Source organism: Pleurodeles waltl, chromosome 9 (assembly GCF_031143425.1).
Source record: "Pleurodeles waltl isolate 20211129_DDA chromosome 9, aPleWal1.hap1.20221129, whole genome shotgun sequence".
Taxonomy (NCBI): Eukaryota; Metazoa; Chordata; class Amphibia; order Caudata; family Salamandridae; genus Pleurodeles; species Pleurodeles waltl.
The window spans coordinates 940331411-940351398 of NC_090448.1; the positions used below are offsets into that span (position 1 = coordinate 940331411).

Consider the following 19988-nt stretch of genomic DNA (forward strand, 5'->3'; position numbering starts at 1 on the left):
TTCACACCAATCATCCCATCTCTTCTGTTTAAACATACTTCGTGCTCACCACAGTAAACAGTCATATATTCTTCCCCTTCTTGACCCTCTTGCTGCTTTTGACACTGTGGATCATTCCATTCTTAACGACTCTCTAAATCTAGGGTTTCTGATACTGTTCTTCAGTGGTTTTGATATTATCTACCTGAATGCTCCTTCTGGGTTTCCTGCGATGGATGGTATCCTCCTCCTAGCCAGTGCTCTAGGGTATTGCCCAAGGCTCTGTGCTTGCTTTGCCTGTTTCTGTTCTCTACCTATAACACTTCTCTAACTTCCAATAACTATTCCTTTCACTCTAGCATATACTTTTATGCTTACAATTATCAGATTTATTTCTCCTTCTCTTCCTTCATTAATTCACTTCGAAATCAGATAACTGCCTGTCTCTCTGCTGTCACTTTTTCCTCTTCCCATCCCTTTCTCTCCTTCAGCTAGAAACAATGGATTCTTCTTCAACTCGTCATTGAGTTATTCAGAGCAACTCTCACTTGTGGTCAATAACTGGCTGTCTGACTGTAGCGTAAAATCAAATCTTTTCTTCCTTTTTATTCTCTAAAACTACTTCTTCGATGTATTGTTTTTCTCGTAAGAAGTATTGCTTTTCATGTTACATTGGTTTACCTACATATCCCCTCACTCCGCTTCAGTCTCTTCAAAGGTCCTCTGTCTGGCTACTTCTCCCTCCCAGGCTCAGCGTTGATGGTCATCTGAGATCCATTATGGTCTACACTCGCTTGCTCCACCTTACCTATCATCTTTAGTGCCTTCATGCATACCTTCTCACTCTCTTTCTTCTGGTTCGCTATTCCATCTTTCTGTCTCACAGACTCCTAGTGCCTCTTCTCGCTTCTGTTCTTTTACACTGCTCACACGTTACCGCTTTGCATCCCGCTCCTACTCTCCCTGCCTTCAGGAAACCTTTAACAGAACACCTGCTGATGGTGGCAGAGTGAGAATATCTTCTTATCTTTTTTAGACATTCACCATCTCTTTGTATTTTTTCTTTTAATGTTATTTTATGAGAAGCACTTTGGCAAAAGGTGCTATAATAATTTAAACAATAGATAAATGCTCATGTGTCTCCTTTTCTTTAGTTGAATGCTTGCAGCGAACCCCGATTACTGCTCTGAAGGGGCTGTCATCCTTACCCACTCGGGTCCCTATCCAACTGAAAAGTTTTCACCTTATCATTTTGAAACCCAACAGACATCAGTGTTGCTCCTTCATCATACTTGACCTCATTTGGCGCTATGGCATTTCTTAAGCTCACAAACCCCGTTGACTCTAAGGTACCGGCAATTTACAACTGTATGCATCGCATTATCAAACTAATTTACATCTTGGGAGATAATCTCAGGCATGCCAGCCCTTCAGTCCTTCGTAAATTGAGGAAGCTTGTGCAATTTAAATAAACACTGGCAATGCCAATAGGTCTGGCATGTAACTGAAAGCGCCCCTTCTGTCAGTAGTGTGTCTGGGCATTCCGGGGCATATCTATGAGCAGGGCCAGCTTTAGTGCTGGTGGCGCCCTGTGCGACAGTCTTTTTTGGCACCCCCCCACCCCATGACCACCTCCTTGGATTCACTCACTAGGATCCCGCAAATGTGCCCCTCATCTCTCCATTGTCCCCTTTTTACATGCATTCATTTGTTTTAAAGCGCGTGTAAAGGCTGGCTTTACCAATACATTCAGCTTTCCACATAAAATCTAGTTCTGTTGTTTGCAGCAGGCATATTAACCCTCTACGCTACTTTAGGGCGAGTCAAAGCTGCCGGTAGACAAAAACCCTGTCTCTCTCCCTAGCAGGAACATTAATCACAAGATGTATCTTGACATTTTAATTGTTTCCTGAAGGCTGGACTCACAAGGAACTTTTCAGCAGGTGCTTTTAAATCACAAGTTTTATAAGTCATTGCTAAACACAGCGCCCCCCCTTGGGTCAGCGCCCCCCAATCTAGGGCACTGCTCGCACCACCCTAAAGCCGGCCCTCTTTATGAGGCCCTAACACTTTTTGTGGCTTAATGCCACCTTGTAAATATGACCCCTTCACACACAGCCCTTTGTGTGGCAGGGGCGTGCAATGGGGGTTGCTGTGGGCATGCCACACCCACCCATTGCATTTTGACGCTGCCTTAGATTTATACATTTTCGTACACCTGAGGCACTGCCAAAATTTAACGCCACCCCAAGTGTGGTATGAGCAAGGCACATTGAGGAGGAATACTTTTATTACTCCTTGTTTTTTGCCTTTTCAATGTGTGCTGCATCCTGCAGCACACATAGAAAGAGCAAAAATGCCAGACATGATTGTTTATGTGCATGAAGGTGTCCCTTCCAGCACATAAACAATCATTTGAAAATGATGCTTTGGCACTTCTGTGTGTACTGCATTCTGCACCTTTATTATAGTGCAATAGAACCTTACATCGACTGAGGTAGGAAATATATCCTATACTTCCTAGTGTAAAATGTCAAGCCATGTGTCCTATGCATTCTGTCTGCAATTGTATAAAGAATCCCTAAAAAAATATTATGGGGCAACTCGGTATTACTGGAAACCAGGGCATAAACTAATGTTCATAAACTAATAAACTAATTAAAAAAACAATAGTCCCCTTGGGGAAATCTTTAAAGCCTCCGTTCCTTGGCAAAATAAAATGTGCCTGAAGGCACCTATAAACCAACAATTATTGATATATTGGTTTCTTCATAGACACAAGAAAACAAATGTACTTAGAGCGAGGGTTTTGAGGCTCTGATATCAGATGGTTTGAATCTTTCTTGGCCAATCAAACTCCAGCAACAAAATTAGCCCTCCATTTAGCGAAAAAGGCTCTAAGTCATTTGTGGAGTTTTTCGAGATTCTATACTTTCCCCTTATCGGTTCAACATGTAGCTGTCCACTGGCCAGTGGGGCACTATATTCTCCATGTATGGTAATACATCACCTTTTGCTGTGCCTAAATAAGGATCTGTCTTCCCACTCCGAATTCCAACATTTTGTTTGCTTCATCTGGCAGTGGATGGGAAGTTGATAAAAGATAGTACTGACAAGACTGAGATCTTGATTGCCAATGGACTCAGACATTTGTGCATTATGTATTGCCCGCTGAAATGACTTCCCAACCCCTCCCATTAAAGTCAGTAAAGAATCTGCATTAGGTTGGACTGCCACCCATCCCTATCAGACCCGTTAGCTCAGGAGTTTCCTCCTACTCATTATACTATAGAACGCAGATAAAATCCCTCACTTTTTTACTTTTGAGAGCAAACACCGGGCTGTTGGTGCTCATATAGGTTCTCACCTTGATTATGACATTTCTTTCTTTCTATCTAGCACTTGCTAAATTTTTCTGCCAAAAGTTACAAGTAATCAAAACATGCCTGCTCACTTATTTATCGATGCTCCACATACTGCTAGTGCTATTTTCACCCTTGGGCAACTCCATTGCCCCCCTAGTGAACAACTGATCAATTTCAATTCCCTTTTGACTTGTACACAGATCACTCTCTAGTGACTCTCCTGCCTTCATCACTAATCAATTTAAAAGATAGTGCTCTAGTAGGACCCTTATCTCAACATTGGCTAATTATTAATAGATCCTAGGTTTCCAAAGAAGAGGATTGGTGGTTGAAGTTTGTCTGTTTCTGCATCAACACTTTGGAACTCTCTCTCTCTCTACCTGGAAACATCTCTACTAATGTTCAGACCTCTTCTAAAAACATGGCTTTTTGGTCACGCTTTCCCTTCCTGGAATAACTTTTCTGTTCTTCATTTTGGCTGTTTCAATGCTCTTATTCATTAGTGCCAAGAAACAACTCGAGGTTGTCCGCTTGATAAATTAACTTAACATAACATGACCTCATTTTGACCTGCTAGTACACATTTCTTATTTACAGAATGTAAGTTTGCTCTCCTAAATTGATTGGCTTGTCACAAAAGTTCTTTCAGCAGGGTGAAATTTACTTGTGATTCTGGCTAAAAGGGCAGGTTTGTGTGGATTCCAGAGTTAGCCAGCCAGCAAAAGGTAACGAACACTAACAAACCTGCATGTTTACACCAGTAATGGGCAAGACTACATATGGTTTTAGGCTGGGAATGGGGAAAGAACACTCCCAAGCCGGTGAGGGCTGGTGGAAATGCTTTTTCTATTAGTACAAATATTTTACAACTGGAGATATAAGAAACTGAAAGTCCAGAAGTGCAAATGGACAATTCTATAAACACAAAAGTGCCCAAGCACCAACTCCAACAAAGGCTATTTGGTTATGCACATTAATTTTGAAAACAAAGAACCATCCAATGGGACATCGATTATTTGCTCAGTTCTCCTAGTACCATGAAAAAAGTCCAAATGAGGTCATACAAGAAGACGGGATTCTCAAAAAGAGATTTCTGTTCCTTAACAATTCTTTTTTCTTTATTGAAACTTCATAATAATACACCTTCATCAAGAAACCCAGTTCCTGAAGAATTCCCTATTCTTTATTCAAACTTCATTTAAAAAACTTCTTCCTCAAGTAGCCAACACGTTTCGTCCTGTTCAAGTACTTTTTCAGGGCTACAAAAAAATATATAAAAATAGAACACATAGCCATTACCACAAGATAAAACATTAAAAACATAGGAATTCATCAATATTATATAGAAGCCAAAAAGGTAACAAAATGAGGGCAAAATCATGAAATCGTACATAATCATATTACCGACCACACCTGACCACACATTCATCTCATTCATTGTAAACAATAATCAGAAGACAATGTGGCCGTATGAACAACCCTTCATTGAACAAATACATTGCAAATTGTCCCAAGTTCACAAATGCCATAATCATAATTGCATGTTATTAATTACCATTATTTCCAATAAAAACTTATCATGTTGTTTCGAAAGACAATACTTGTGCAAGGAAAGAAATAAAATACAACAATTAGGTATAGAGTAGATCCTCATCCAAAGCCATACATTGCACTACAGTCATATGGTTCCCCATTATAAATTATATTGGCAAAAAGCATTAACAATCAATGTGAAATAATGTTGATTCATCATATCATATTCCATAGTCTAGAAGTAATGGAAGACCAAGGTCAAACAGTTCATTACTGCATCACCCAAGCATTAACCAGAGAAGAAGGAAAGAGCTAAAAAAACTTAAGAGTAAGAGTATGCCCTCATCCAATTTCAAAGTCACAGTGCACGCAAGCATGCAGGAATGTACCTTCATGCAATAGGGCACCAAAATATATGCATATGGGGAATCCTTGTTATATATTAATCCCACCAAAGATGTCTTGTAAGGTTTGTCAAGTGTATTGATCCCGATCCCCAGGGACAAATTGGTTGAACTTGAAGCAATGGTGAATCTTCTTTAGTGATCCAGTCCAGCATTTCATCCAATAAAAGAAAATCAGAAACAAAAGTGTTTATCAACAAACTTCAACATGATACCTACATTAAATCCATTGTGAACAGTCCATTCCCACTGTAGGCCCGTGGACCACCTTCAAATCAGTCTCTGTCTCTGATTCAATTAAACATGGTATCAAGGATATGATGTTCCCCTGCAAATAAATACATCCTTACTACATTATTTATTTTATGAATCATAAGCTGCAAAGAAAAACCTTATCATCAACAATCCCTCTATACAAATTCACTTTGATCACAGAGTAATTATGTCTACATTCCTCAGCGTAATGCATGCATTGCGCCACTTTGCGACCCCTTGCGCCACATTATGCCTGCGCCAAGCATAATGTATGCAAGGGGGATGTTCGGGCATTAGGAGACCCACGAAAATGGTGCAATGAAATCTATAAAATTTTATTGCATCATTTTTGGCATCATTGTTAATGCCTGCTCAAAGCAGGGATCTAAAAGGATGCACCTATTTAAATCACTGGACCTCCTTACACTTTTCTCCACTAGTGTCAACATTTTTGATGCTAGTGGAGCAAAGCACCAAAAACGCATCAAAAATGTTGCCGCTATTGGCCTAACGAGCGCCATGGTGCACCATATTGCAAATACATCACATCCATGGTGTTGTTCAGTGGCAGTGGGGTGGGGGGGCGCAAGAAATCTGGTGCATCAGTACTGATGTGCCAGATTCTGGTAAATCAGGGCCTTAGAGTCCCCAGGGACCCCACCCCCAGGTCCAGGGGGATTAGAGGATGCGTCTCATGACAGCTGGCTGTGATTGACCCCGTGAAACCTATCCTCCAGGGCCCAATAGAGCTGCACACCCTGCCTGCACTCTTCTGTGCAGGAAACACAACTTTACTCCTGCCCATGCGGGAGCAGAGAGCAATGCTGCTCCTGACTGGGCAGGAGCAATGAGACTGAGCCAGTTCCCACCAGCACCAAAATGGGACTGGCAGGGGAGCCAGCCGGTGCCATGGGGAATTGGACTCCCACTGTGGGCCTCAATGATTTGACTGCATGCGTGTGCCCACTGGCACTCAGTAGGGTGCTTGTAGGGAGCCAACAGAGGCCACAGGGGACTTGTGTCTCCCCCATGGTACCCAACTTATAAAAATTAAAACCAGGTGTGGGTGCCCTGGGTGGACAATGGGGCACCCCAAGGAGAGTTTGTAGTGGGCTGTGCAATGGTAACGTCAACCTATAATGATAAAGCTATTGTTTAAAGGGTGTTTTTCGTGTCTTGGAACAAATATGACGCTAGGAATATTCAAGTTGTGGGGTGTGGAGTTTTGATTTGTTTTGAGCTTAGGCACATATTTATACTTTTTTAGCGCCGCATTTGCGTCATTTTTTGACGCAAAAGTGGCGCAAACTTACAAAATACAATTGTATTTTGCAAGTTTGCGCCGCTTTAGTATTAAAAAGCGTTGCGAATGCGCCGCTAGAAAAGTATAAATATGGCCCTTAGTTTTAGCTATAATTCTCATGGCTACAAGGAGGAAGCATTTTTCAAAAACTGTTGTCATTTCAAAGCTCAGATGGTCAGCTGTGGTGGTTCAGTGTATCAGCAGACTGTAGAATCGTTGGAGCATTATAAAATATCTATTCAGCGTCATCTCTATTTCGATTTCTTAGGACAACCCCAAGAGGTAACCAGGGATCTTGTGGTCGACAGAGGACAGAGCTGAAATAGTGCTAAAAAGTCTTGCTGCTTTAACAAATGGAATGACCAAAGAGAGAAATGATCCTGTGGAGGTTAGGTCGGGAGAAAAACTGCTGACCAAAGTTTGGGCAGCTTTTTGGGCCGCAGATGGCACTGCCTGTTCAAGGCAACAGACATTCAAAAGTGCAAGAAGATTGGCAGTGTTACCAAAGAAAGGGGTATCACCCCGACCCTCAGTAAAATCCTCAAGAACGTTGTAAACTAAGAATAAAATGGAAGTTAAGGTGGGGATAATACAGTGATGACTGATTAAAAATTCGAAGGTATCGGTACCACCTCTGGAAGTTATGCTGATGGTAAGGTTTTCTTTACAAATTTGGTCCATACACCCAACAAGACCAAAAGGAGAATTCAACTGACTGATCTTTAAGCCTGTTGGAATTGCGATGGCTAAGTCTAGAACTGATGTCTCATGCAGTCAGGAGTCTGTCACGAAAACGCCAGATCTCAATGTTCTTATGCAGATCGGCACTCGGAGTTCTTATTCTTGGTGCGGTATGGAGCCTATGTTGAAAAAAAACACGTTTAGGTGTAGAAATGTTGCTGGTATTGCAACAGATAACTACCGGTGGAACTTGAGAGTAGCACAAAAGTGTACGTTGGTGAATCCGACCCAAGTGTAGTGTGAGATGGAGGGAAATCCATGGTAAAAGGCAAGGAGAACAATGCAGGGTTAGTGGAAACTTACGGTATTTAAAATTACTAAACATGGCATTTAAGGGCACTAACCAGGTATAAATTGGTGTACTTTTTGTGTTACCTCTATGAATTACTTTCAGCTTTCTGATAGGTGTAATCGTAATGGAATTAGTGGTTAGCACCATTATAATTCAGTTAATGCCAAAAATCAATGGACATTGTAAAAACATTCTGTAGCCAGATTATAGCACACCTTTGATAAGTAGCAGCAGTTTCACTGCACTGTAAACCAGGGGCTCACACTTGACTATTCCATAACATCTCCTGATTGACAAATTTTTAATGAACTTCCTTTAAAAACTATCCAAAATGTAAACCCCTTGACCATCTATTTTGATATTTAAAGCATAATGCCTACAACAATGATCTTAGATTTCAGAATATTTTGTTTGTAAAACCGTCTTAACAGGAAATATTTAAATGTTTTGAAATGGTTCTTTGGTTGTTAACAGGCCTGTTAACATAATAATGGAATGTCCTGGACAAAATATAGTATCTTACATTCAATAAATAAAAGGTATTTCATTGAAGGGAGGAGAATCTTTAAGTCCAGATTTGGGATTTATTTGCTCCAAGAGCATTACTTAAGGCAATTTTACTAGGGATGTGAGGATTTCCCACCTCCTCTGTGAAAAGTAGTCAATGCAAGAACCGAAAAGGCCTTTCCGCTAAAACCAGTATCAATGGCAAGTCGGGAACTAGTGACATGGAACATGGAGACTATGAGAGAGCCCCCTAAATTACTCAGTTACTTGAAGCCTATAGCAAAGATGAATGTGTCTCCCAAGTAGTGTGGGAAAACAGTGAGAAGGCTAGTACATTTTCAAGACAATTAAGTTTAAAAGTTGGGCTTTTTTAACAGATACTTATAAATACAAATATTTTATTATAATGAGATTGAGTCTGTAAAAAGGGGCAAAACACCTGATTTAATTGGTAGAGGCAAGGAAAGAAAGTGCATGGAGAAAACATATGGAATTGGGATATATATTTTAGCCAAACTCAACATGAAAGTGTCTTTCAGCAAAATGTTGGTCGAGATAGGAACCAGGATTATTTGTTGAAAAGACTCATAAATCAGAAAATGAAAATGTAAGATCATCTATTGAAGAACCATCAAATGTATTATATAATGTAAACGGACATCCAATGAACATGTTTCTTTGCTTGCTAGAGAGTTCATTCAGAGATCAGCAAAGCTAGTTGCTGGTTAGTAGGAACTGCTTTTGAAGTTGTGCATTCACGAAAAAGCAGGTAGTGTTCTCCTTGTTTGGCATTTGAGCAGATGTTATGGTTGTGAGTGGCAGCCTCCAGCAGGTTGTTGGTTGGTTGAAGCTCAAGAAGAAACATTCTTGCTGGTCCTCACTAACCCAGTTACAAACAAAGAGTTACCCAGCAACCTCTCCCATGGGGAAAAAGTATGATTTGCTTTTCTTCTGTAGAAAAACATTTCTCACAGAAAGAGAAAAACATAGTTTTAAGTAATTCTGATTGTGCCTGGTTCTGCAAGGAGGGCTTAAGAGTTAGCTACAGGTCCTGAGTGACTCAGCACATCACAAAGCCAACTTCTGCTCAATCTGAACTGCCTTTGGTCTCAAGTAGGGAAGATTAATGAAAGTATTCCTTAGTCATAGCACTAACCCTATGCCTGACCCAGGATACAACGCTCAAGAGGTATTTATCCTGATTTGCTCATGTACTGTGGAACTGCTCTGAAAAAAACACACTTCCTCCTAGAGGAATCTTCTAGGTGAAGTTCATCTGCTCCTACTTTACATTGTTGGAAATTATAGCTTGCACTGTATCAAATGTCTGCCCCACACCTAAAATTGTAATGATTCTGGGAGTCAAAGCTTGTTCTTAAGGAGCAGAAAACTGCAGGATTCCAAATAAATGGTACACTGAAGTTCATTAGCTAAATCTTTACCGGACAACTTTCTGGCCTCATGAAAATGTACAAGGAATTACAAGGATCTCTGAAGGACATAACCTAGAATTTTAATGATTCTGTGAGTCAATGCTTGTTAAGAGCATCAAACTGCAGGATTCCAAATAAATGGTCTATTCAAATGCAGTAGGTAAGTCTGTACGGAAGAACTGCCAGGCTTCATGAAAATGTACAAGGAATTACAAGGAAATAACACAGGGCTTGCTTACAAATGTGTGGTTCTTGACGGTTCATTGTAACCCTACATCATTTGAGATAAGCACCTTTTTGTAGGGGACATAGGGGCATATTTATACTTGTTTTGCTCTGAGTTAGCATCATTTTTTTTAACACAAATTTGGTGCAAAACTAACTCCATAGTTATACTTTGGTGCTAGACCCGTCTAGCGCCAGATTTATGGAGTTAAAGTCATTTTTTGGATGTGGAAACCTACTTTGTGTCAATGAGATGCAAAGTATGTGTTCCAGTGCAAAAAATGACTCTATGGCCTTAGCGCCATATTTATGCCCTGTGCTAAAATCACGCACGGGAGTGAGGAGGGGTCAAAAAATGGTGCAAAGCTTGCTTTGCACTATTTTTTAACGCCTGGGTCAGAGCAGATATTAGGGGACCCGTGGGCTTATTTCCATGGTGAAACAGGTGCCCTCCCCAGGCCCTAAGGACACTCCCACCCACACCAAAGGGACAGCGGAGGATGAGGACCACATACCAGGTAAGTATAGGTAAGTACAGGTAAGTATATTTTTTTTAAGTGTCATTGGGGGCCCTGAAATGGGGCCCCCTACATGGCACTGGGTGCAATGACCATGCCCAGGGAACCCTGGTCCCCTGTGCGGGCCATTGGTGTGTGTTGGCATGACTCCTGTCTATTCTAAGACAAGAGTCACAGTATGTATGGTTTTGCATCAGAAAACGACTCTAGGCAGGTTAGAGTCATTTTTTTTACTCTAACCTGCCTAGCGTCATTTTTTGGTGCAAAACCCCTTCTTCCATACCGCCAGCCCCACCCGACTAACGTCATATTTTTTTACGCGAGCCTACCCTTTGCACCAGCTTGCACCATTCCATAAAATATGGTGCTTGGCTGGTGCACAGAAATGGTGCAAGTCGGTGCTAAACCTTTTGGTGCAAAACTGTGTTAGTGCAGTTTTGCACCAAAAACTATAAATCAGGGCCTTAGTGCCTCATTTAGAGTATTGTGGCCATTGGGTGAGTTTTCATCCATCAGTGTTACGGATTTCACTCCTCTGCAATTGTGGCAAGGCAAAATCTGCTGCATTTAGAGTTCTCTGCCAATTTAGCAGTTGTCTCACCAACAAATTTGCTCCTTCTAACCTTAGAGGAGCAACCTAGGGTGGATAAACTTCCTGAAAAAAAAACTTCCTTTGCCCTTGTTGAATGGTCCATTTTCACTGCCCACATTATGTGGTCACCCTAACATGCTGATCAGGGATTTCCAGAATGTATGAGCTGGTATACTTATCTTCTTTGGAACGTCTACTACCCTTTCTATGGCAGTGATTATGGTATACACTCTGCCATACATAGAGATTGGCTAGTCTCTCTCTAGACTGGGGAACTGATTCATCTTCAGCTGGTTCCGATTCATCTACATCTTGCTCGAACACTTAAAATCAAACTTGGTCCTGCATTATTTAATCGACTCAAAGGTTGGTTTACAACCATCTCTTTCCACTCCAATAAAAACTCCAGTATTCACTGCTGGGGACATATCATCTCTCGCGGCTCAAATTAATAATCGTGCACAATCCACGTTATCCTCACTCAATAAAGAAACTCGTATGTTGACACTTAACCAGTTGAAAACAGCTGTATACACAGTAATCAATTCTCAAATGAACTATAGAAACACCAACTTGTCAGGTGTCCTTCACTCTGCTTCTGCTATGGTCAATGTAGTTTTCCACTCCACTGCCCGACCTGCCTCTGCCAAGAGAACATTTGAACAGAACAGATCTACCCTTGCCAAACAAAGGATCTACATTGGCCTCTTTTTGAGGCTAGAATTATGCTTAAAATATTTTTGCTTTCTTACATACAAGGCTATACGCCTGGGAATTACACCTTATCTGGAACAATTGCTGGCTCTCTTTGGTAGACAGAGGCAAAACGAGTATTTACACTGCTGCTGGAAACCTTGAAAATCACTGCTTGCCTAACACTGAAACAATGTTTTACTGTTGCTGCTAGCGGAACACTGGAATCCTCGTCCCCGTCAACTGAGAACTCGAAGCCTTTTTCTGACAGGAAACTGCTGAAACACGTATTTTCCGTCTTGACCTTAGCCAATCTTATTTCCGTGCTTAATGTTATGTTTATTTTATAATTCCCTATTTATAATTTCACCAGTGGTAAATGTTTCTACATGTTCTAACTTGCAACATCAATGGTGTGCTATGTAAGGTGTGCTAATGCCTTCAAGGCACAGATGAGCTGTAAAAAAAAAAAAAAAAAACATAATGAAAGTGAGTATCAGAACGGGATTGAGGGAGCTTCAAACAGGGCAGTGTCCCCACCTTCCTGGACCAAGTCAGGGGCCTGCCGCCTGTGCACAGTGTACTGTGCTGAGGGGGACCCCTGGAGCTCGGGGCCCCCGCACCGCCAGGGCCTTTGTTACGCCACTGCAAGGGACTTGTTCTTTAAATGAGCTTCCCTTGCATTTTTCTGTCGCCTTTTTTTTTTAGATGATGCATGCATTAATTTCGTTCAGGCGTTAAAATGTACACACACAATGTTCCAGCGCATGCACGTCTTTATGGTATGAGCTCATTAGCACAGACGTGCAGATTCAAGAACAGCACTGCAGCTTGTATGGTTAAACAATTCCAAAAGATTTCACTCTATAAGAATAGTTCAGCAAGGCTACCAGTATTACAAGCAAAAAAAATACAGTTGTTTTCATTTCTGTACCTGCCAAATCCTTTGTGGGGGAAAAACTCTTGTTACCCTAATAGTTGCACGGTACGAATGGTGCTATAGACCTAATGTTAATATGAAATTGCTACATCCATTGGTAATTTACATATACGCATCTTACAGCCTTACTATTCTTAAAGTGAGTGACAAAGTATTTCACAAGTAATTTTATAGATAACAAAGAATTTTTAAAAAGAGTAAATACGCGTAGGTACGTAAGTAAGTCTAGTCATAATTGAATGATTTTCATCATCGAGGTGGCTCAAATCAGGAGTACGCAATAGGAAACTAGAGTATGTAACCAGATAAAGTTTTTGTAAAAACATGATTTCAGGAAATACATGTAGAAATTACAGAATTAAAGGCATAATGTACGAATTTTCCATTTACAAAAAGTGGTCGCAAATAGAGCACATATTTTACATAAATGGAAAGGCATTTTACGGACTGACCTAGGTACTATTAGGTCGGTTCGCAAAAATTCCAAATCTTACGGGTCACAATTCGATCTACCTCATTACATACCTTAAGGAAAGGGTATATGGAAGGGATGCCCTGAACACGTTCCTTTCAAATAGCGATTCCTTAATGTTTACTTAACCCACTTAACGAATCAGAAAACCTTTTCCAAATCTTTGAGTTTAGTACATTACAAAAAGTTTTTTAGCAGTTGCAAGCCCTCGGATTTACCAAATCTGATGGTTCGCAAAAGTTAAAATACTTTGTACATCGGGCCTAAGAGTCCACATGCATTGACAGAAATAGGAAGCTACCAAGCATTTACAAATGCACTGGAACTTCTATTCTGAAAGCCCGCTTGAACGTTAATGTATTCAAAGCGATTTACATTTGAGCCTTGGCATCATGATATGTCTGCTCACAGTATGTGAGAAAATTAAATTGTTGTTCCAGGGCCATCAAGTTGCAAGGAACAACCACCACTGTGCAAGGGCCAGCAAGTTGCAAGAGAATACCACTGTTGTACCAGATTAAGGAATTACCACCATTGTTCCAGTGCCAGTATGGTTCCAGGAGTCACCACTGTTGTGCCAAGCCCCGTGTGTTGGAAGGAATTACCTCAATTTTGGCAGGACCAGTTATCTTCCAGGGGTTACCAACAGCTTTCATCATTCAACATTTCAACAGTAATTACCACTCTTCTAACAGGGCCAGCATGTTGCCATAGATTACCACCATGGTGCCATGCTCAACATTTATCTGGAATTCCCACAACTGTGCCAAGGATTATCCCCACTGTGCCATGGTCAGCATGTTTCCAGGAATTACCAACATTGCATGAATACCAGTGTGTTGATAGGAGTTACTGTCATTACGCCAAGGCAGCACATTGCCAGAAATTGCCATTATTGTAGGAGGGCCCGCATTTTACTAAGAATTACCACCATAGTACCATGGTGAGTATGTTACTAGGGATTGCCACTATTGTGCCAGGGCCCGCATGTTATCAGGAATGAACCCCATTGTGCCAGGGCCAGCATGTTTCCAGGAATTACTACCATGTGCCCGGGTTAGCATGCCAGGGCACATGGTGGTAATGCCAGGGTCAGCATGTTGCAAGAGAGTGCCCATCATTTTCTGCCAGGTCAGCATTTTGCCAGAAATGAGCACTGTTGTGCCACTGTGTGCATGTTGCAGGTTTTACCATCATGGAGCCTGGACCAGAAGGTTGCAAGTAATTACTACCAATGCGTTAGGGGCAAGATGTTTTTAGGTGTTACTATCATGGTGCCAGAGCCGTTATGTTGCCAAGTAATATTGCCACTATTGTAAGAGATCCAGCATTTACCATCATCGTGCCATGATGAACACAGTGTTGCTGTGGATTATCTCCTTATGCCATGGGCAGCATGGTGCCAAGGATTACCACCATTGTGGCAGGGCCAGTATTTTACCAGGGACTACCACCATTGTGCTCAGTCCATCATGTTGCTAGGGAGTGCCACCATTGTGCGAAGGCCAGCCTGTTGCCAGCCATTGCCACCATAGTGCCGGGGCAACATTTTGACAGGATTTACCACTATTTTGCCAGATCCAGTATTTTTCCAAGAATTACATTCATTGTGCCGTTTTGAACATGTAAATCCCTATTGGACTGGGACCACCATGTTGGCAGGAATTGAGACCATTTTACCAGGGCAAGCATGTTGCCAGAAATTACCACCATTGCTCCAAAGCCAGCATGTGCAACGGATTACCACTGCTGTGCCAAGGCTTGCATTTTACTAGGAATTACCACCATTGTGCCAGGGCCAGCATGTTGCCAGGGATTATCATCATGGTACCAGGGTCTGCATTTTACCAGTCATTATCATCATTGTCCCAGTGCCTGCACATTGCTAGGGAATACCGCCATTGTTCAAGGAACAACAGCTTGCCACAGATTGCCATCATTGTGGCAGGTACAGTATTTCATCAGTTTGGGCAGTGCACAAAACACTAGCTCATCACGTGCACGCACACACGCATACAAAGATACATACAAACACATATATGCACTCAAATAAGTTCACTGCACACATACAGATATATGTGCACACACACACCACCTTGCACACAGAGACATATGCACGAAGACACATAGAGACAGGCACATACACTAGCACATACAATGAGCACAGAAACCTTTTTTTTTATCTACTGCAAGAAACTGGATTATGGATTGGGGTAGACAACTGTCCACCTCAAGGAATAATCACAACTTTTGAAGGGGTGAACCCTCAAAGTCACTAAATTAACCTGAGTTTAGCCCCTTGGTTGCCATGGCACTGAGCAGACTGCTTAATTTAGAGCAATTAATAAAGTATTTATACAATACCAAAAACAGTGAAAAAATGTGAAAACACCAAACAATAAAATCCCCAAATTGGATTAGAAAAATATAGTCAAATGTGATGAACCAAAAACTACAAAAATTCACTAAGGGGAAACGAAGATATATATTTTTTAAACTGTAAGTGAAAACAGCGCCAAAACGAGTAAAGTGCCTTTGGTAGCCAATAGTTGCAGTAAACTGGACCTAACTGCAATTGGAGGCCAACCATGATGGAACCCTGGTCTGATACACCAACTAGGTTTGGCCTGGTAAGAGGTTAATTATTATTTTTCTGGGAGTCAAAATCTTTCTGCTGGGCAAGACAGCCGGCTATAACCAAGGAATCCTTCACAAAGTCGGGTAGGTAATGGGCGTGATACTGCTGAAGCTGTTGGTTTTAGCTGGAAAAGCTCAGAGCGGGACAGATTAAAATTTTACCCTCAGAGAAATTCACTCACTGGTCAGATACTTTTGGCGCTTTTGCCCAGTAAATATTTTTCATTTCTGATTCAGTCTCCTATTTGGAGCTCGGAATCCAATCCTTCAGCAGGGAAAGGTTGTAACTGTACCTGACACTAAGGGCCTGATTTAGATCTTGACGGAGGGGAACACTCTGTCACAAATGTGACAGATATTCCGTCCTCCGTATTACGATCTCTTTATATCTTATGGAGATCGTAATACAGCTGAATATTCCATCCGCCAAGGTTTAAATCAGGCCCTTAGTTTCTCAAGGCTGGATATCTTCTCGCCGAAGGGCAGTTGAATAGGATAGGCTGCTGCAGAGAAGCTGTCAGTGGGAGAAACCTTATTTCTTAACGCAGGGAGTTTCCTTCTTGGTCAGATAGATTTGAGTGTTTTGTCTGTGCCCTCCTGGTGTCAGGTTTTCAGGGGCTGGTAGGAGATGTCTAGTTAGACACAGCCAAGGGTCCCAGTACCGCTTGAACAGCACTAGGTGGGTCAAGACTCACTCTAACAGAGGTCAACAGCAGAGTCCAAGTCAAGTTCATTTGGTAAGGGTTAGCTGGGAACTTCAGGAAATAGGCGTTTTGCAACTTTTGGCAGCCCTGTAGTCACAGAGGAAGTCAGCCAACTGTCCTTTATTGTACACGTTTTTGTCCTGGGTACAAGAGGGAGCAGGATCAGTCCTTCAGGGCTCTTCTCAGGTTTTTGACAGCAAGTCCAGTCCTCTTCTGTTCTTCCTCAGGTCCAGAAAGTGTTCTGAGGAGAGTACCTGGGGATACCACCTTTGTACCTGGCACTAACTATTGGGTGGGGGGTGACTCCTGGCCCTGCTAACCAGTGGGATAAATGTAACCAATGGTTATCCTACCCACTTTTGCAGCAGTTCCTGTGTGCCTTACTGCAAACAATCCCACAGTTCCCATCACTTCCAAAATCCAAGACATGGAAACCCTTCTCTCACCGTGCAGATCCTGTGTGCCCACACAGAGGTTTGGCCAGAGTAATGAGTAGTCTCCTCTTCTGTGGTCACTTGAAACTAGTCGTGGAGACAGTTCACCACCTCCCTCCCTGCCCCCCCAACCCTGCTGGGACTGGTCTCTGCCTCACTGGGAGGACAAAATCTAGGGCGATTGCAGGTGTCACCTACCATTTTTTAATATATATTTTATTTGTCATTTTCTCATTAAGCAGTACAAACAAAGGCATGTTCGGTTTTTTTGTCAACAAGGCAGGATCATGTACAAAGTGTACAGGAAGGAGCAATACAGTGCCAGCGCATCATATAGTAGCGCACCATATCCAAAAGTACAGCAACGTTATTATCCAGCATCACACTTTTGCAGCAGATCATTTTTTGTATGAGACGTATATCACGTTGCAAGTGCAATTATTTAGTTATGATGCAATGGGCATGGTGTGAGAAATGACGAACAGGCATTCAGCCTGCGCTAAGTGTAAATCCCAAGGATAAGCCTGCATCTTAATATCTGCCTTCCGTTATGGCTCCCACAGCCTCACTGGTGACATAACTAATTATGTGTTCAGAGGGCCCCATAAATCCTTTAGCCCGGATGTCAGTGACATCAGTGCCTTGCAGTGTGATGGAAGAGGCGGTATTAGAGATATGCCTGCAAAACATAATTGGAATAAGCTGGCTGTTTCAATTTACTCTAAAGGTTCGGTGTAACGTTAGTTTCTGGTGGCCTAGACCTGGGGAAAGATGCAGATATTTACATGGATAGTCTGTGTTAAAGGTAGGTCAGGTGGGGCACCAAGGGGACCAACACACGTTGGAGCTACACAGCATAAACCTAGCCAGAGGGGCAACGGAGTGCTGTGTGAACATACACCAAAAATGTGGGGTAATCCCAGAAGGCCGGTAATCCGTACAGCAAAATGTGCAAGACAAAGATGCTGCCAAATGGGCAACAAGTGAAGTTGGTGACATGAGTAGTAGCCATGTACTGCCTCCTGCTAAGTAAACTACGAAATATAAATAGTTTACATTTTGCAATATAGATTACCAATGAAAATATTTAAAAGTGTGAACATAAACACGAGCATTCAGTAGAGTTTTAGGAAATCATTAATTGTCTATCTTTCAAAAGAATTTAAAAAACAAACCTTTATGGGAAAAACAAGAATCTTCTGGAAGATAAAGGAGCTCTTCCCGTTCTCTGCGTGAGATTTTACATTTAAAACAAAATGGCCACCACTCCCAGTTTGAAAGAAATCTCGGTTCGCCAAGTTACGGTGTTACCAACCGAAGAGGAGAATTACTACTCCTGCAGGAGTTTTCGACTATTCACCTGCCAGACATTTCACCAGCAAAAAACTTCTGAAATGTTTGCATGGGTTTGGAAATGGCATAGAAATTAGCTATTACTGAGGAATAAGGAGCTGTAATTACCCATTCTTAAAATACCTTAAGTGTGCAAATTTGAATATTGTGATATTTTTGCACTTCAGAGTAACAGACACCTCCGGATGTGGGAATACTGCGTCATTATTTCTGCACAAGTCAGAATGAGGGCCAAAATGCTATTTATTAGGCAGAAATCTTAACTGAACCAGTGCTTGTAGAAAGCTGGTGTGTGGTGATCACCTATGGTGGTTTCACCTTATACCAGGTCCTGGTATACCTTATTAGTGAAGTGTGGGCAGTGTCTAGGAAGCCAGGGCTCTCTAGAGGCAGATGTGGATGAGCAGCCAAGACTTATCTAGGAGACATGCAAAGCTTATGCAATACCACTGTAGTGAAACAGCACACACACACATGAAAGGAACCACACAGTGTTACAAAAATAAAGGTACTTTATTATAGTAACACAAATACTGAAATACTGTATAGGCAACCCCCTAACTAGAGGTAAGTAAACACACTATTATGTACACATTAGCAATCAGTAAATAGCATAGACAACAATAGGCATTGGTAAAAGCAATAGCAAATAGTGAGGGCCCTAGGGGAGGGCCAAACCATATACTAAAAAAGTGGAATGTGAAAGGCAGTCCCCCACCCAAGGATGTGGAATCAGTATAGGGGAGTGGGAGGGACTAGGAACCCCAAGAGAGGAGTACCAGAGTGTTGGAAAACCACCAACAAGCCTTGGCAAATGCAAGAGAGAATAAGGTTTTGCAAGGCTGAAGAAGACCAGCAAGGTCCTGGGGACTTGATCCAAGGAGGGGAGTCTAGGGTGACCCTCAGCAGCTGGGAAAGTCACAAGAAGAGGAGGCAGTTCTCACAGGCAACCCACAGGCCACAGGCACAGGAGTCGCAGTGAGGCCCACTCAGCACACCTGGAGGAGTGTCCCACACCGCTGGAGCAGCAGGCAGGAGACTGTGCATTTCAGTAAGAAGTGCTGGAGGCTGGGGCTACACGGAGCCTGGAGATCTCTTGGATGAGGAACAAACAAGCCTTGGTAGCTGGAAAAGTCACTGTGCACAGGGGTACTGTCCTGCAGGGAGAGGCAAGGGCTTACCGTCTCCCAAGTTAGACAGCTGGTAGAGAGGACCAAGAGGATCACTGTAGACCATGACCTGTGATTCAGGTTTCATGCAGCTCCAGCGGAGAGAAGATCCATGCAGCCGGTCATCGTTGTATGGCAGTTGGTGCCCGAAGATGCAGGGGAGTGACTCCTTCACTCCAAGGGAGATTCCTTCTTACTTCTTGTTCAGACTGAAGACTCATTACCCTCAGAGGATGCATAGCTGGGGAAATGTTACAGTTGTTGGAAGGAGCTGGAGAAACAATGTTGCAGAGCGGAGTCGTTGCTGAAGTTGCAGATTGTAGGATATACACGAGAGTGAGCTCTCCCATTTCCTTTGTCTAGTTTCGTGCCAGAGCAGGGACCATGGATCTCTGGACTGGTGCAAACCGGTTTATGCAAAGAAGGCACCAAATGTGCC

The 19988-nt window shown here is 42.2% G+C and overlaps 1 protein-coding gene and 1 long non-coding RNA gene across 3 annotated transcripts in view; one reads left to right on the top strand and one right to left on the bottom strand.

The window, feature by feature from the left end:
* SLC25A47 (solute carrier family 25 member 47) overlaps positions 1-19988 on the top strand; it is a 101410-nt gene that overhangs the window by 43951 nt on the left and 37471 nt on the right. The gene's annotated exons all lie outside the window — the stretch shown is intronic.
* Positions 4450-19988, bottom strand: part of LOC138260137 (uncharacterized) — a 34431-nt gene continuing 18892 nt past the window's right edge. The window contains exons 2-3 of the long non-coding RNA XR_011198814.1: positions 5501-5609; positions 4450-4603 (exon numbers count right to left, since the gene is read on the bottom strand). This is a non-coding gene — a long non-coding RNA (uncharacterized lncRNA). The remainder of the gene's footprint in view (positions 4604-5500; positions 5610-19988) is intronic.